The sequence below is a fragment of the Narcine bancroftii genome, chromosome 5 (assembly GCF_036971445.1).
Source record: "Narcine bancroftii isolate sNarBan1 chromosome 5, sNarBan1.hap1, whole genome shotgun sequence".
In the NCBI taxonomy this organism is placed as follows: Eukaryota; Metazoa; Chordata; class Chondrichthyes; order Torpediniformes; family Narcinidae; genus Narcine; species Narcine bancroftii.
Window position 1 is genome coordinate 78160412 of NC_091473.1, and position 16686 is coordinate 78177097.

Below are 16686 nucleotides of genomic sequence, written 5' to 3' on the forward strand. Positions count from 1 at the left end.
ATTCTTTTCCTGATTGAGGTACTGAATGAGTAACATCCCTGTGTGCCTTTACAGGCAAACAGAGGTAAATAAATTTTGTGTATTTTTTTGTAATGGCAGTAAAGCAATCTTATTATAGGTCACTTTCACTTTTTCCAGGCTGGTCCATTAGATGGAGCACAGTACAATCCTAACCTTGAAAACAGTTCAAGTTTGTTGTTACATTATCTACAGTGTAGACAGAGAGGCGAGTTCTTTTGCAGCCTAAATGCATACAGCCATAGAAAATAGAAAATCAATAGCACAATTACAAACTATAGTGTGGCAGTGAAAAGATCAATTAGTTCATTGCAAGGACAGCATGCTATCAGTGTTGTGTAGTTCATTCAGGAGCCTGATGGCTGTGGGCAAGAAACAGTCATCAAACCTGTGGTGTGTTGTTGGACACCCTTGAACCTTGAGCATGATGAGAGGAAAGGGAAGGGAGTGTGGCCAGAGTGGGATGGGTCCTCCAGTACTTTGGTTGTCTTTGTGAGGGGATGAGAGATGGAGTTAATGGAGTGGAGGAAGTTTTGCATGATGTTCTGAGCTGTATGCACCACCTCCTCCAATTTCTTCAAACCTTGGTCAAGGCAGCTATCTCACCACACTGTGATACATCCAGGTAGGATGCTTTCAGTGGTACTCCTGCAGACATTTATAAGGGATGCCTGGAATATGCCAAACTTTCTAGGAATTTGAGCATAGGTGTACTTTTTGCATCAATCTGGTTGGTCCAGGTAAGATGTCTGGAAATGGTTCCTCCCAAGAACTTGAAAATGTCTACTGTCTCTTCTTCACTGCCATTGATGTGAAGAGGGGAGTGAACTATGCCCCACCTCCTGAAGTCAATAATCAACTTCTTTATTTTACTGATTGTGCTTGTCTCCTTCTTGTATTCTGCCTCATCATTACTAGTTGTTCAGCCACTGACTGTGGTGCATCAGAGAACCAAAAGGTGGATTTGGAGCAGTATTTGAGAGGGAATTATAAAAGGAAAGACCTGAAAGTTTAGATCTTTATACACTGAGTAAAGTGATAATAGATCATGAGTCCACTTGAACTTTTATCATTTAAGCTATGGTGGAAAGAGAAAAGCAGGGAAGAACCTCAAAATAATTTGTGGATATTAATGACAGAAGTAAAAGAATATCTCAAAGACAGAAGAAATACTGCTGCAGCATTTTAACAACTGCACATAAAATATGTTTGACTATTTAATACACTGTAGAAGGAGCTTTTGCTAATTTTCAATTTTAAAAGGCTTATTGAAAATGATACCACAAAAAAAAAAGATTTAGAAGACTTACTTAACATGCAGTTCCAAAGGAGGATCACTGAGAGATGCACATAAGACCATGAGATATAGGATCAGAAGTAGGTCATTTAGCCGGTTGAGACCGCTCCGTTTTTCTATCATGAGCTGATCCATTCTCAGCCCGTCTCACCTTCCTTTTTGTCATAACCTTTGATACCTTGACCATTCAAATAGCTATCAATCTCTGCCTTAACAACCTGGCTTCCACAGCCACCCATGGCAACAAATTCCAGAGATTCACTCCTTTCTGGCTCAAGAAATTCCTGTTGTTGCATTCTGTCCTTGTCTCCATAGAAATCAACTTTGCACATCTATTCTGTCCAGGACTTTCAACATTCAAATATGAGGTGCCCCTCACTCTTCAATCCAAGACCAGTCAAACATTTCTCATTTTCTAATTCCTTCATTCCAGGAATCATTCTTGTAAATCTTCTCTGAACCCTCTCCAATGCCAATAAACCCTTTCTTAAATAAAGAGCACAAACTGCACCCTGTACTCCAAGTGAGACCTTGCCAATGCCTTATAAAGCCTCAACATCACATCCCTGCTCTTATATCCTATTCCTCTAGATATGAATATCGACATTGCATTTGCCTTCTTCACCACTGTTTCATCCTGGAGGTTAACCTTTAAGGCATTCTGCATGAGCACTCCCAGATTTATTTGCACCTCCGAATTTTGAGTTTTCTACCTGTCCAAATAATAGCCTGTCCTTTTATTCCCTCTACCAAAGTCCATGACCATGTACTTTCCAACAATGTATTTCATTTACCATTTCTCTGCCCATTCTCCTAATCTATCCAACTCTGTCTACAGCCTCTCCATTTCCTCATCACTACTTTCCCCTCTACCTCTTTGTATCACCCATAAACTTAGCCACGAAGCCACTTATTCCGCAATCCAAATCCGTAACATACAATGTAAAAAAGTGGCACCAATACTGACCTCTGCAAAACACCACTGGTAACCAGTAGCCAACCAGAATAGCATCCCTTTATTCCCATTCTGTTTCCTGTCGACCAGCCAATCCTCTACCTATCCTAGTATTCTTTCTGTAATTTCATGGGCTCTCAAATTATGAAGCAGCTTCATATGAAGCATCTTGTCAAAGCCCTTTTGAAATTCCAAATATACAACATCCATTGCATGTCCTTTGTCTTGTCCAGTGGTTTTCAAACTGCCTCCTAAACTCAAATTCCACCTTAAGCAATCCCTAGGCTATAAGTGTCTTGTGATTAGTGAGGAATTGCTTAAGGTGGTATGTGAGTGGTAAAGTAAAAGGTTTGAAAACCACTGTTTTAATCATACCTAATTGACTCATTATATGCATGGTTTCATAACTCCAAAGGAAATGGGCCAATGACAATTTTTCTCAAGCAAAATATCTCAGTAACAACAAAGCAGTAATCCTCAACCTTCCCTTCCCACTCACAAACCACCTTAAGCAATCCCTTACTAATCACAGAGCACTGATGAAATAGGGATTACAGGTACACAATCCTTCATCCGGACATCTAAAATCCGGAAAGCTCCAAAAACCAGCAAGTGGGGAGAGAGATGGCAGCGCGAGTCGGGCGGGTGAGGGGGAGAGACCAGCAGCACAATTCGGATGTGTGAGAGACCGGCAGTGTGAGTCGGGTGGGCGGGGGGGGGAGCGGAGACCGGAAGAGGGTGGGGGTGGGGAGACCGGAAGAGGGTGGGGGTGGGGAGACCGGAAGAGGGTGGGGGTGGATACGGCAGCACAATTCGAGTGGGCTTAAATTTGGCTTTCCGAAATGTGGAAAAATCCAAAATTCAGAACACTCTGTTCCCCAAGGGTTCTGGATAAAGGATTGTGTACCTGTACTTAAAATGTTATGTAAGTGGAAAGAAAAAGGTTGAAAACCATTAGTTTAATAGAACATAGAGCACTACAGCACAGTACAGGCCCTTTGGCCCACGATAATGTGCCAACACATATATTCCTTTAAATAAAAACTAAACCCTCCCTACCCCATAATCCTCTATTTTACTTCCATCAGGTGCCCGTCTAGGAGTCTCTTAAATACCCCTTATATTTCAGCCTCCACCACCGTCCCTGGCAAGGCATTTCAGGCACCCATAACTCTCTGCATAAAAAAAAATTACTCCTGATATCCTCCCTAAACTTCCCTCCCTTTACTTTATACTCATATGCTCTGGTGTTTGCTATTCCTGCCCTGGGAAACTGCCATTGACTGTCTACCCTATCTATACCTCTCATAATCTTGTAGACCTCTATCAAGTCTCCTCTCATCCTTCTATGCACACAAGAGAAAAGTCACAGTTCTGCCATCCTTGCCTCATAAGACTTATTTTCCAATCCAGGTAAATCACATCTGCACCCTCTCCGTAGATTCCACATACTTCCTGTAATGACGTGTCCAGAACTGAACACAATACTCCATGTGGTCTCACTAGATTTGTAGAGTTGCAACATAACCTACCTCCTCTTGAACTTAATCCCCCTATTAATGAAGCCCAGCATCCCACAGGCCTTCTTGACTATCCTATCAACCCATGTGGTGACCTTGAAGGTCCCTCCGCTCATCCACACTCTTAAGTAACTGACCATTAATCCTGTACTCAACCTTCTGATTTGTCCTTCCAAAATGCATCACCTCACACTTGCCTGGATTGAATTCTCTCCCACTATTCTGCCCAACTCTGCATTCTGTCCATATCCTTTTGTAACCTTCAGCAACCTTCAACTCCATCCACAACTCCAACCTTTGTATCACCCGTAAACTTACTGACCCATCCACCTCTTCATCCAGGTCATTTATGAAAATCAGGGGTCCCAGAACAGATCCTTGTGGTACTCCACTAGTTACCGATCTCCAGGAAGAATACTTTCCTTCCACTACCACTTCTACCTGCAAGCCACACACCCAAGATTCCATGGATCCCATGTCTCAAGACTTTCTGAACATGTGTCTCATGGGGGACCTTGTCAAATCCTTTACTAAAATCCATGTAGACTACATCTACCACCTTACCCTCATTAATTTTTTCTGTTACATCTCAAAAAACTCAATTAAGCTCATGAGGCATGACTTCCCTTCATAAATCTATGCTGACTATCTTTGAGTAGACTGTGCTTCTCTAAATGCTCATAGATCCTATCCTTAAGAACTTCTTCAATAGTTTGCACACTTCTGAAATAAGATTCTCTGATCAATAATTGCCAGAATTCTATCTATTACCTTTTTTAAACAAGGGGACTATATTTTTCATTCTCCAACCCTACGGCACCTCTCCTGCAACCAAAGAGGACTCAAACATCAGAGCTACAGCCCCAGCTATCTCTTCCTTCAGTTCACACAGAAAACTGAGATATGTTGCATCTGGCCCTGAGACTTATCAATCTTAATGTTTTTAAGATCCAACACTTCCTCTTCCTTAATCTCAAGACTGTCCAGCACATAAGCCAGTTCTATTCCAACCTCACTCTGATCAAAGTCCTTTTCTCTTGTGAATACTGAAGCAAAGTATTCATTTATGACCTCCCCAACCTCCTCTGCCTCCAGGCACATGTTGCCTCCTTCATCCTTTAGTGGCCCCACCTTCATTCTCATCATGCTACTGTCCTTCACATATTCATAGAACGCCTTTGGACTCTCCTTAAGCCTACATGCCGAGGCCTTCTCATGACCCTTTCAAGCACTCCTAAATCCTTTCTTAAGCTGCTTCCTGGTTACCATCTATTTCTCATGAGCCCTTCCTGTTTCTTGCTTCCTATATCTAATAAATGCTTCCTTCTTCCTCTTGACTGGCTGCCTCACCATAGTTACATCAACCATAGTTCCCTTTTCCTACCATCTTTTCCTTGTCCCAGTGGGACAAACCTATCCTGCAACCATAACAAGTAGTTCCTAAACTTACTCCACATTTGTTTTGAGCTTTCACTCATGAACATCTGTTTCCATTTTACTCTCACTGGTTCCTGCCTCATCCCATCTTAATTAGCCCTTCCCCAATTAAACACTTTCTCATTTTGTCTGCTTTTATCTTTTTCTGTGGCTATGCTAAAGCTCAGGGAGTTGTGGTCACTCTCACCAAAATGCTCCCTCACCAAGAGGTCCACCACCTGACCAGGTTCATTACTCAGAATTAGTTCCTGTATGGCCTCTACTTTCATCGGCTGGTCCATATGTTGGGTCAGGAATCTTCCAGCCCCATCTCTCCCTCTTGCAGTAAGGAGGTGCCAGTCAATATTAGGGAAGTTGAAATCACCCACAACGACGCCTGTAATTTACACGCCATTCCAAAATCTGCCTGCGCATCTGTTCCTCGGTGTCCCAATCCCACAATCAGAAGGAGGGGGTGGGGGTGGGGGGGGGGGGGGGTGATACCAAATGACTGTCTATAAATTTGTTATTTTTATAAAAAATATCCCTGTAGTTAATACTAACAAAAAAACCCATTTTTCGTAAGCCCAGCTTATGTATCAATATACTTGCAAGGCTAAAACTCAATGCTAATTTTTAAAAACTTTTTGAAACATCTAATGTGCTCCGGTCAGTGCTGGCATTACTCCCCAATAATACTTTGAATCATATGGTTTCGTCTCCAAAAGCTACAAATATGTGCGGTTGTTTTTCGTTGTTGCTGCTGCTTTTATAGTCGCTGCTTTTGTCAAATTTTCTGGTGTTTTAGCTAAAATATTGTGGTGATTAGCATTTATGAACATTTATCAACAACTTTTTTGAGAAGAAGTAGTAACTAAAGGAAAAGAAGGAGAAAAATCAAAAAAGGCTTTGCCCATATACTTCTGTTGTAACTCTTTTCTTCTTCTCTCTTCTTTTCTTTCTTCTTTGGCTTGGCTTCGCGGACGAAGATTTATGGAGGGGTAATGTCCACGTCAGCTGCAGGCTCGTTTGTGGCTGACAAGTCCGATGCGGGACAGGCAGACACGGTTGCAGCAGTTGCAGGGGAAAATTTGTTGGTTGGGGTTGGGTGTTGGGTTTTTCCTCCTTTGTCTTTTGTCAGTGAGGTGGGCTCTGCGGTCTTCTTCAAAGGAGGTTGCTGCCCGCCGAACTGTGAGGCGCCAAGATGCACGGTTTGAGGCGATATGGCAGGCACCAAGAGATTTCTTTAGGCAGTCTTTGTACCTCTTCTTTGGTGCACCTCTGTCTCAGTGGCCAGTGGAGAGCTCGCCATATAACACGATACACACACACACATACACACGTATATACATACACACGTATATACATTCACACGTATATACATACACACGTATATACATACACACGTATATACATACACACGTATATACATATCTTTCTTTCTTTGGCTTGGCTTCGCGGATGAAGATTTAAGGAGGGGGTAAATGTCCACGTCAGCTGCAGGCTCGTTTGTGGCTGATAAGTCCGATGCGGGACAGGCAGACACGGTTGCAGCGGTTGCAGGGGAAAATTGGTTGGTTGGGGTTGGGTGTTGGGTTTTTCCTCCTTTGTCTTTTGTCAGTGAGGTGGGCTCTGTGGTCTTCCTGTAATGTAATTCTAATAATGTAATTTAATGTAGAAACATTTTACAAAACAATTTTGTTGTTAGTATTCAGGTAATCTAAGCATTTGTCTACATTATTTGGGCCATTATTGATTATTCAAACCTAATCCATTTATGTATCTCATGTAACAATAAAGTTTAATGTTAAAATCAACATAATTTTAATCCAGTTCTTAAATGTTTTTATTTCAAGTTCCATTGTTTTCTTACCGAATTTTTACTTTAATCACATGAAACTATGTAAATATAAATGCATTTAGGCTGGTTGTATGATATTGTTATTTAAAGGTGTAATTTTAATTTTACTACTATTCCCATTACATTCAATGATACATGGAAATTATAATATATAAGTAACATTAATACAAGAAACATTACTAAGGATTCTGTATGGTCTGGTACGGGAGGAAGTCCTTGATGGGGGAGGGTGGGAGGGGGTGTTGATACCATGAGTTACCGGACTGGGTGAAACCGACCCTAGTGATGCCAATGAACAGACCTTCGAGATGCACATCGTCCAACTTAATCTATGGTTTTTCCCCAGAGTGGCCTCCTCCCTATGGATTAAATCCCTATGATTTTTTTGTGGATCTAAACTTGAGTTTCCTGTAGTCCCTCAATCATTCCGACAGCAACAACACATCCATCCTTGGCCTCATCCATGGTCAGGGTGAACTTAAATGTAAACTTGAGGAACAACACATCATATTCCTCATGGACAGCCTTAAACCTAACAGCATCAGGGGTGCAGTGCAGTGCAGTGCTGCCAGAGCTCACCGGAGTGCCACTCCAGCATCTAATGGGGCTGCTCTGGCACCTCATGGGGTGGCTGTTCACCCTCTCCAACCCCCACCCCCCCCCCCCACCCCGACAATGAGCACTATTCTGGACATACAAGGAACCTGTTTCTTCTATGACTGGTTGTCCTCCTTCCTTGACCTACTGTTCGCTCTCAATTATGCAATGCCAAATACAACATGGTGGCCACCAAGGCTAGGTTGCCATTTTTGGTGAGCTCCAGCACCAAAAATAATAGCCTTGATTTTACATTGATTTTTCTAATTTTAGGTAATGCCCAGCCCCATCCACTGTTTCCATCTTTTCTTTACCTAAGTAAAAAGACAATGCTGGAAAAACTCAGCAAGTCAAACAGTGTACTTTATATAGTAAAGATAAAGATACATAACTGAAATTTTGGGTATGAGACCTTCATCAAGGTAACTTTTTTACCTTATCCTATAGTTATTAATGCTCTCTGTCTCTGTCTCTCCTCTCTCTCCCCACCCCCCTTCCTTTCCTACATGGTCCATGGCTTCTCTCTCCATGAATGTTTGTTGTTTTACCAATTCTTTGTCTTCATAAAGGGACCACACGTAAATCTACGAGTGATGGAATGGGTTTCAGAAACACAATGCAAGGTGATTGATGATTGGCTAGGTACTAAATTATGGATGAGATTGTATTCCGAAAACCAGAGCAATATCTAAAGAGCAGGCCTAGATTAACATTAAGTAAAATATGTACATGCTTAAAACACCAAGGGAAAGGGGAACCATGGAGCTTTTTCCAGTTCTGGATTTACCATGGTACAGCTGAATGAGGGACCCACAAAAAAGGGGCCTCCACAATAAATTAAAGGAAACATGTACATACAGGTTTAATATAGGTTGGGGTCTGGCCTTGAAGAAAACTGAATTTTGTATCTATTATTTCGCATTCAGCACTTATTGAGTCTTAATGTCTTGACAGCTAAACAATGGAAGGGTTGAGGACATCAGTTGGCCTTAATCCCGCCCTGCTAAAGAGGAAGTATTTGCAAGTAAGTGAAAGTATGATGAAACATACACCAATAGTTACAAAACATGGGAAACTGAAATGAGAAATAGAATTCATTCCTACTCAATGAAAACTCTTCTCCTGGCAGGAGTGAAGTCGGAAAGAGATCCAGTCAATTGGACACTTCTGGGATCAAGTTGTTTTATAGCAGCAATGGACAACTTGTACCACAAATCTGAAGTGGACCTTCGAAAGAACACAAGTAACAGTAAATCCTTTGTGATGGTGCCCAAAGTAACTTTGCTTCCTTATCCTCCTTGAAGTCATTACAATTTGTCAGAATGTCTTCCAATGGCTTTTCTACCAAATCTTGCTCAGAATCAGAATCAAAATCAGAATTTATTCATAAAGGGTGTTGATGACATAATTCATGATGTTTTGTGCAAGGTTGTTGTCGTTACACCATTCAACAAGCTGATCTATCTCCCTCCTGTACACTTCCTCAATGCTGTTTGTCATTCTGTTAATAACTGTGATGTCATCAGCAAACTTATAGATAGCATTGGAATTGTGCCTGGTTATACAGTCATGGGTGTATAATGAGTTGAGCAGTGGTCTAAGCCTACATCCTTGGGGTGTGCCTGTGTTGATGATTAGTGAGGAGGAGACGATGCTTCCAATTAATTCTAACTGTGGTCCTCCAATGAGAAAGTCAAAGATCCAATTGCAGAGGTGGGTACAGAGCCTTACAGCTTGTAGCATCTTGACCAGCACTGAGAGAATAAAGGTATTGAAGGCTGAGCTATAGTCGATGAAGAGCAGCTGTATGTATGAATTGCTGTTTTCGAGGTGGCCCAAAGCTGAGTGGAGAGCCAACGATATTGAATCTGCTGTGGTGCGATTGTGACGAAAGGCAAATTGCAGCAGTCCCGATCTTTGCTATGACCAGCCTCTCAAATTATTTTTTATCACAGTACAGTAGTTGTTGAGGCATCTCACACTATTCTTCTTGGGTACCAAGATGATTGATGCCCTTTTGAAGCAAATGGGAACCTCTGACTGCAGCAACAAGATGTTGAAAATCTCCGTGAACACTCTGGCTAGTTGGTTGGCACAGATTTTCAGACACTGCCAGGTGCGCTGTCAGGGTTTGATGCCTTGCAAGGGTTCAGCCTCTTGAATGATGTTCTGACATCACCCTCAGAGACATATCACATGGTTCTCAGCCTTTATCAGGGTTTCTAGTAGGTACTCTTCTCAAATCAGGCATAGAAGGTGGTCAGCTCATTGGGTCATAATTACAGTCATCTATACTGTTCACCCTCGTTTTATAGGCTGTAATGGCCTGCATTCCCTGCCATAGCTGGCTTGGATCTGTCTCTGTTTCTAGCTTCGTATGGAAATGTCACTTTGCTTCAGAGATGGTCTTCCACAGGTCGCACCTGGTCTTCTTGTAAAGATCCTGATCCCTGCCCTTAAACACCCTTGATCTCACTATTAGCAGGTTGAAAATTCTCTGATTTATCCTGGGCTTCTGGTTGGGGAACACCCAGTATGTGCTCATGGGCACACACTCATCCACACAGGTCTTGATGAAGTCACTGACACCTGTTGCATATTCATTCACGTCTATAGATGAGTTCTTGAATATGTTCCAATCCACTGATTCAAAGCAGTCATGCAGATGCTCTTTCACCTCCCTCAACCATAATTTTGCCGTGCTTTCTGGGATTGTCCATTCTGATTAGTTTCTTGACTGTTCAGCAGTAAATAGATAATCAGCTGCAGGAGTTTCTTTCTCACTCAGTCCCTATTGTCTAATAACTAATAGGAATTCCAACTAAATATTGGAATAACCCAAGCCATTGTCTTTATACCACACATTTTGTTCCCTGGCCGCTAACTGCATTCCTTTCTGCCCAGCAACTGTCTGAAACCAAACACCATATTCATAATTTACTCTTGTGTTTTAAACTGAAGGAGTTTTCTGTACACCATCAGAACTACCCATTTCTGATGATTAATTCTGACGATGGGCAGAAAGTGTCAATATCTCCAAGGATCTGTCCTGCACCCTCCACATATATGCATTCACAAAGAAGGCTCACCAGCGGCTATACTTTGTGAGGTGTCTGAGGCAGATCTGTATGTCACCGAAGACCCTCATAAACTTCTACAGGTGGGCCATGGACAGCATTCTAGCTGGTTGCATCACTGCCTGGTGTGGAGGTGCCAACTCTCAGGACAAGAATAAACTCCAGAGAGTTGTTAACTCCGCCTGTGACATCACAGGCACCAGACTTCACTCCATCAAGGACATCTACATGAGGCAGTGTCTTAAAAAAGCAGCCTTTATCCTCAAAGACCCCCCACCACCCAGGCCATGCCCTCCACTCTGCTACCGTCATGAAAAAAGTACAGGAGCCTAAAGACGAGCACCCGCAGAAGGACAGCTTCATCCCCGCTGCCATCAGATTCCTGAATGATCAATGAACCACAGACATTGCCTTACTTTTCTTGCACTATTTTTGTTATTATTGTTTTATTTTATATTTTTATAGTAATGTTGTAAGATGGTTATAATATGTATGTTTGCACCTTGATGTTGGTGCAAAACACTGAATTTCATGACCTGTTCATGACAATAAATATTGATTCTGATTCTATATACCCAACATCAGCCCAAATCTGCCTCCACCTCACCCATTGCATCTTCAACTCTCAATGAAATTAATCCATTGCTTTTCTGACAAGACCTTCCACACTATAAATACTTGAGCCACACTGTTGTTCCACTTTCACTGAACTCCTTGATCCACAACAGCTCCACAACAGCTCCCAGCACACTCATTTTAAACCTCTTTTTTCCATCTCTGAAGTTTTCACCCGCTGTTTCTTTATAATTTCATTCAGTCCACAGCCCCTCTCGGATACTGCACCTCTTCCCAATTCTTGCCTCTTGAATATCATTAATTTTAATTGTCTAATTAGCTAAGCTTTCAAATGGTGATATGTCGAATTCTAGAATTCCTTGCTCTAAACCTCCAGATTTTTCATCCTTTAAAAGGTACCTTGAACTGTCTTTGACGAACTAAATGTATCCAGTTTTATTTCATAATGTTCCAGAAATGGCTATTTATAAAGACACCGTGAACAAACTAGTTTTTGTTTGTTCCTCGGGAGTTTTGGTATGCCATTCAATTCTGGTCACCAGGTAGCGGGGAAATATAAAAAAAACGAAGTGGTTTTGAAAAGGATCTCACAAAGCTGAATTGCAAATCCTGATATTACTTCATTAAATACAATTAATAGAACCCTGAAAAGATACGTCTGAAATGAATTTCAGCAATTTCTTTCAATGGAAGAATATGACAATGTGTACTATTTAGTTTAGCCTTGGTAGCTTTGATTACTGAATGCTTTAAAGTGCAATTCTTTCACAGCTCCAGTGATTCCAGTTTGATTCTGACCTCCATTGCTACAGACCAGATTATCACCATCACAGCTTTTCTCTACTATTTTTCCTTTATGATATTTCATATTGTTTGAAAAAAAACCCACAGAAGGAACTCAGCAGGTCAAGCAGGCATCAGTGGGAGAAAATGAATGGTCAACATTTCATCCTGGTTCTCTTGATAAAGACTTTTGCTCAAGATTCTTTATTTGTCACAAAAAAAAACTCGCATCGTGAGAAGGGTTCTTCTGCAAACAGACCACAGATTATCTATGTAAAGAGAACAATTTACAGAGAATAGGATTGCAATGAAAGGAAAGATCAATCTGCACCAAACAAGGGTGCAGTTGGTGTAGCAGTTAGCGCAACACCTTTACAGCACCAGCGATCGAGACCGGGGTTCTTATCCCGTGCTGACTGTAAGGAGTTCTCCCTCTGTCTCTGAGGGTTTTTCCCGGGAACTCCAGTTTGCTCCTACCTTTCAAAAAATGTAGTGGGGGTTGTTTGTCAATTGGGTGGCACGAGTTCATGAGCTGAAAGAGCCTGTCACCATGCTGTATGTCTAATAAGTGGTTCTCAGCCTTTTTCTTTCCACTCACATATCACTAAGTATTCCCTATGCCATAGGTGCTCTGTGATTAGTAAGGGATTGCTTAAAGTGGTATGTGAATGGAAAGAAAAAGGTTGAGACCCACTGGTCTAAATTTATAAAAAGACATCATATGGGGATCATTCAGGAATTATGGGGATCCATTAAATATTGTTAATTCTCTCTAACACACAGTTATATTGAAATCGACATGCATTGCCCAGACATTTACTCTATCACAGTTTTTCTTCAGAATTTTCCCTCTATTTTCTGTTGATTGTTCCCTGCTCTAACGGTAACACTCACAGCTTCTGTTGTGTCTCCACAGAACTGAAGCCCAGCATTAGTGATACCAATCCATTAATTTCCTCTGTATCTCTTCAAATATTTAAAGTTGTTTCTAGGGTATGATGTCCAGAACTGGATAGAAATGCATGTTTGGCCTTCATTAGAAAGGTGGAAAACAGCAAGGAATATCAAGCAAAATGCATTCCGCTGGAAGAACCAATCAGATCAAGTAGCATCAGTTGGGAGAAAAAGAATTCTTAATGTTTTGTGCCAGAACCCTTCAACCGTTAATGAAGGATTCCAGCCAAAAACATTAACTATTTTTTCCCCCCAATTAATGCTGCTCGACCCTCTGAGTTCTTCAACCAGATTGGGTTTTTGTTCCAGATTCCAGGATTTGCAGTATTTCATCTGCAGGAAGGAAAATCTCATCATGCAAACAAATTGAAAACTCTTCTGAAAAATAAGTTTAAGTATAATCAAATATACATTAAATATAATTGTGATAGTCTGTCATGGTGTTAATTAATAGCCTTTGAGTCAGCAAATTGTGAAATGAAAGAAAAATACACTTATTTCAGCTCTGAAAGAAGGTAAAATAGCAAAGGTTTTATCGAGATATATAAAATTTTTTAAAAACCTAAATATTATTTCAACTTGGATCATGACTGCAGAATAAGTGAATGAATAAAGAGCAAGTTTTGTAAGAATGTCAAGAAGAACCTTTGGGAGTTAACAGTATTTGTTATAGTTTTCTGGATAGGAGTGTAAAGAAAATAAATAACTCTGAATCATTTAAGAGCTAGTGTTGAATATTGTGTCAGAGAGGCCTGTGTAAGGAAAGCTGAGGACCAAATTGCGTCCCTCAAATGTATTTATTTTTGTTGCAGAACCCAGGACAAATACTGACAGAGTGAAACGAATAAGCTTTAAATATATAATCTTTGAGATAGCAAGTCAAGGGAAATATTTTTTCAGAGAAAACAAATAATATTAGGTTTTTATTGCTGGATAAAAATAATAGTTGCAAGTTAAGAACCATAGAGCATAGAATACTACAGCACAGTTCAGACCCTTCAGCCCTTGATGATGTGCTGGCCCATATATTCCTTCAAAAAAGTACTAAATACTCCCTACCTCATAACCCTCTATTTTTTTTACATCCTGTCCAAGAGTCTTTTAAATTATCCTAATGTTTCAGCCTCCACCACCATCCCCAGCAAGGCAAGACACCCACAACTCTCTGCATAAAAATCTTGCCCCTGATGTCTTCTCTAAACCTCCATCCCTTCACTTAGTAATCATGTCCTCTGGTGTTTGCTATTCCTGCCCTAGGGAAAAAGCACAGGCTGCCCACCCTATCTATGCCTCTCATACACTTCTATACTCCTCTCATCCTTCTATGTTCCCCAGAGAAAAGTCCCAGCTCTGCTATGCCTCATAAGACTTATTTTCCAATCCAGGCAACATCCTGCTAAATCTCCTCTACACCTTCTCCTTAGCTTCCACATACTTCCTACATTGAGGTGAGCAGAACAGAACACAATACTTTAAGTGTGGTCTCACTAGATATTTGTAGAGTTGCAATATGGGCTCTTGACTCTTGAACACAATCCCCCTATTAACGAAGCCCAACATCCCATAGGACTTAACTATTCTATCAACCTGTGTACCAACATTGAAAATTGTATGAATTTAGACCCCAAGCTCCCTCAGTTCATCCACACTCTTTAGTAACTGACCATTAACCTGTACTCAGCCTTAGGCATCTGGTTTGTTCTTCCAAAATACCTCAGTCCATCATAATTAGCTGTTCCCCAAGTAAACAATCTCCTATTTTGTCTCCTTTTATCCTTATCCATATATGATAAAGCTCAGGGATTTTAGGGCTCCTCCACTGAGAGCTCTACCACTGACCAGGTGCATTAGCCAGATTTATATCCAGTTTGGCCTCTCCCTTCATTAGCTGGCCCACATATTGTGTCAGGAACCCTCTTGAACACACCTGATGAATTCAGCCCCATCTATCCCTCTTGCCTCTCAACATTAGGGAAGTTGAAGTCTTCTATAACAACAACCTGTAATTCCTGTACCTTCCAATGCCTGCTTGTGTCCTCCTCAGTGTCCTGTGGGCTATTTGAAGGTCTATACACTACTGCCAGTACAGTGATTGCTCCCCTCCATTTTCTTACTTCCACCCACCCCGACTCAGTGGACACTTCCTCTGCAGCATCCTCCCTTTCTATAGCCATGAGATTCTCCCTCCCCTCTCTTACCTCCCATCCTATTACTTTTAAAACACCTAAACCCTCTCCGTGCATCAGCAAATCTTGCCCTTCCTCAAGTCATCTCTGTAATGTCCACCACATCGTAGTTCCATGTACTGATCCATACTCTAAGTTCATCTCCATTATTCCTCATACTAACATTCAAATAGACACATTTAAAACCCTAACTACACTTATGCGTCATTCCCTGCCCGTCCTTCCTCACAAACTCAGACAAAAGGCGAAAGGAGATTTTCTATACTATATGAGAGCATGATTTTAAAGTTCTGGATATGCAAGTATTTTAACTATCCGAACATCTAAGATATGTGTGCTCACAGCACTGAGGGCTAACCAATTCAATAAGACACTTTACTACACATTGACAACATTTGTCATTTCAACATATTGGGAAAATTATAGAATTGAAATAAGTATTAAAAATTATTGCATGTAACTCTGGACTTAAACAATATTTAAACAATACTGAAACAAGTGGAACAAAACAGAATGTATGGTTAAGTTAGTCATGATTCTTTGTAACGTGCTTGATTTTTAAAGGGTAGCAACATTTTCCCTTTCCAGAACAATAATGGAAGTATACTTACCATTTAATGTATAACTGAGCCCTGGTGAATGAGTATTGGATCATCGATATGGCTGGAGCTGAGTCAATGCCTGGAAATATTTCCAATCTGTGGCATTTAGGACTTAAAATGAATAATTCTTTTTTTAAATTTTTTACTGTGCCCAAATTATGCAAATAAATTGAATTTTCTTCATCTTATTGATTTCCCAGACAACAGAAGAATGAAAACCTTCACGTATGGCTTGGCCAAGACTAGATTCAAGGAAGAAGCATGTCACCTGAGTTTAGGATTTGCCCCACTCACCCAGCCACTTCAGATTCTCCCAGGTGCTGAGTGAAATTAGAAACAGAGAATTTAAAAAGAAGCCATGTCTCGAGTTGCCTCACTTCTGGCCATATTCCTTTATGGGTTATAATAATTTTTGTGACCCAAGGTATTGGAGGAAATATATTAGCATGGATTAAAAACAGGAAGTCACGCAGAAAACAATGAATTGGAATAAATTAGTCCTTTTGAGGCTGGAGCAATGCAACTGGTGGAGTACCCCATTAGCTCTTGGCTCTCAGTTGTTTACTATTTGCATTAATGACTTGGAGAAAACAAACTGTAGGATCTTCTGGTTTGTAGATTATATGAAAATAGTTGGAAGAGCATGTTGTGATTCTGCAATAGGATAGGATGGATTGCACTTCAGTAAAAGGAATCAAAAAGGATTATTATTTAAGTGAAGACACTGCAAATGAGTGAAGTTTGAAGGGATGGAGGTAATTTAATGCACGAATCACAAAAAAGGTAATAGAAAACTCCAAAAAGTGGTTAAAAAGGCAGGCAATATTTAGGCTTTTATTGCAAA

The 16686-nt window shown here is 40.8% G+C and overlaps 1 long non-coding RNA gene across 1 annotated transcript in view; it reads right to left on the minus strand.

Annotated features, from left to right (window-relative positions):
- LOC138763567 (uncharacterized) overlaps positions 1-16686 on the minus strand; it is a 55141-nt gene that overhangs the window by 36244 nt on the left and 2211 nt on the right. The window lies entirely within an intron of this gene.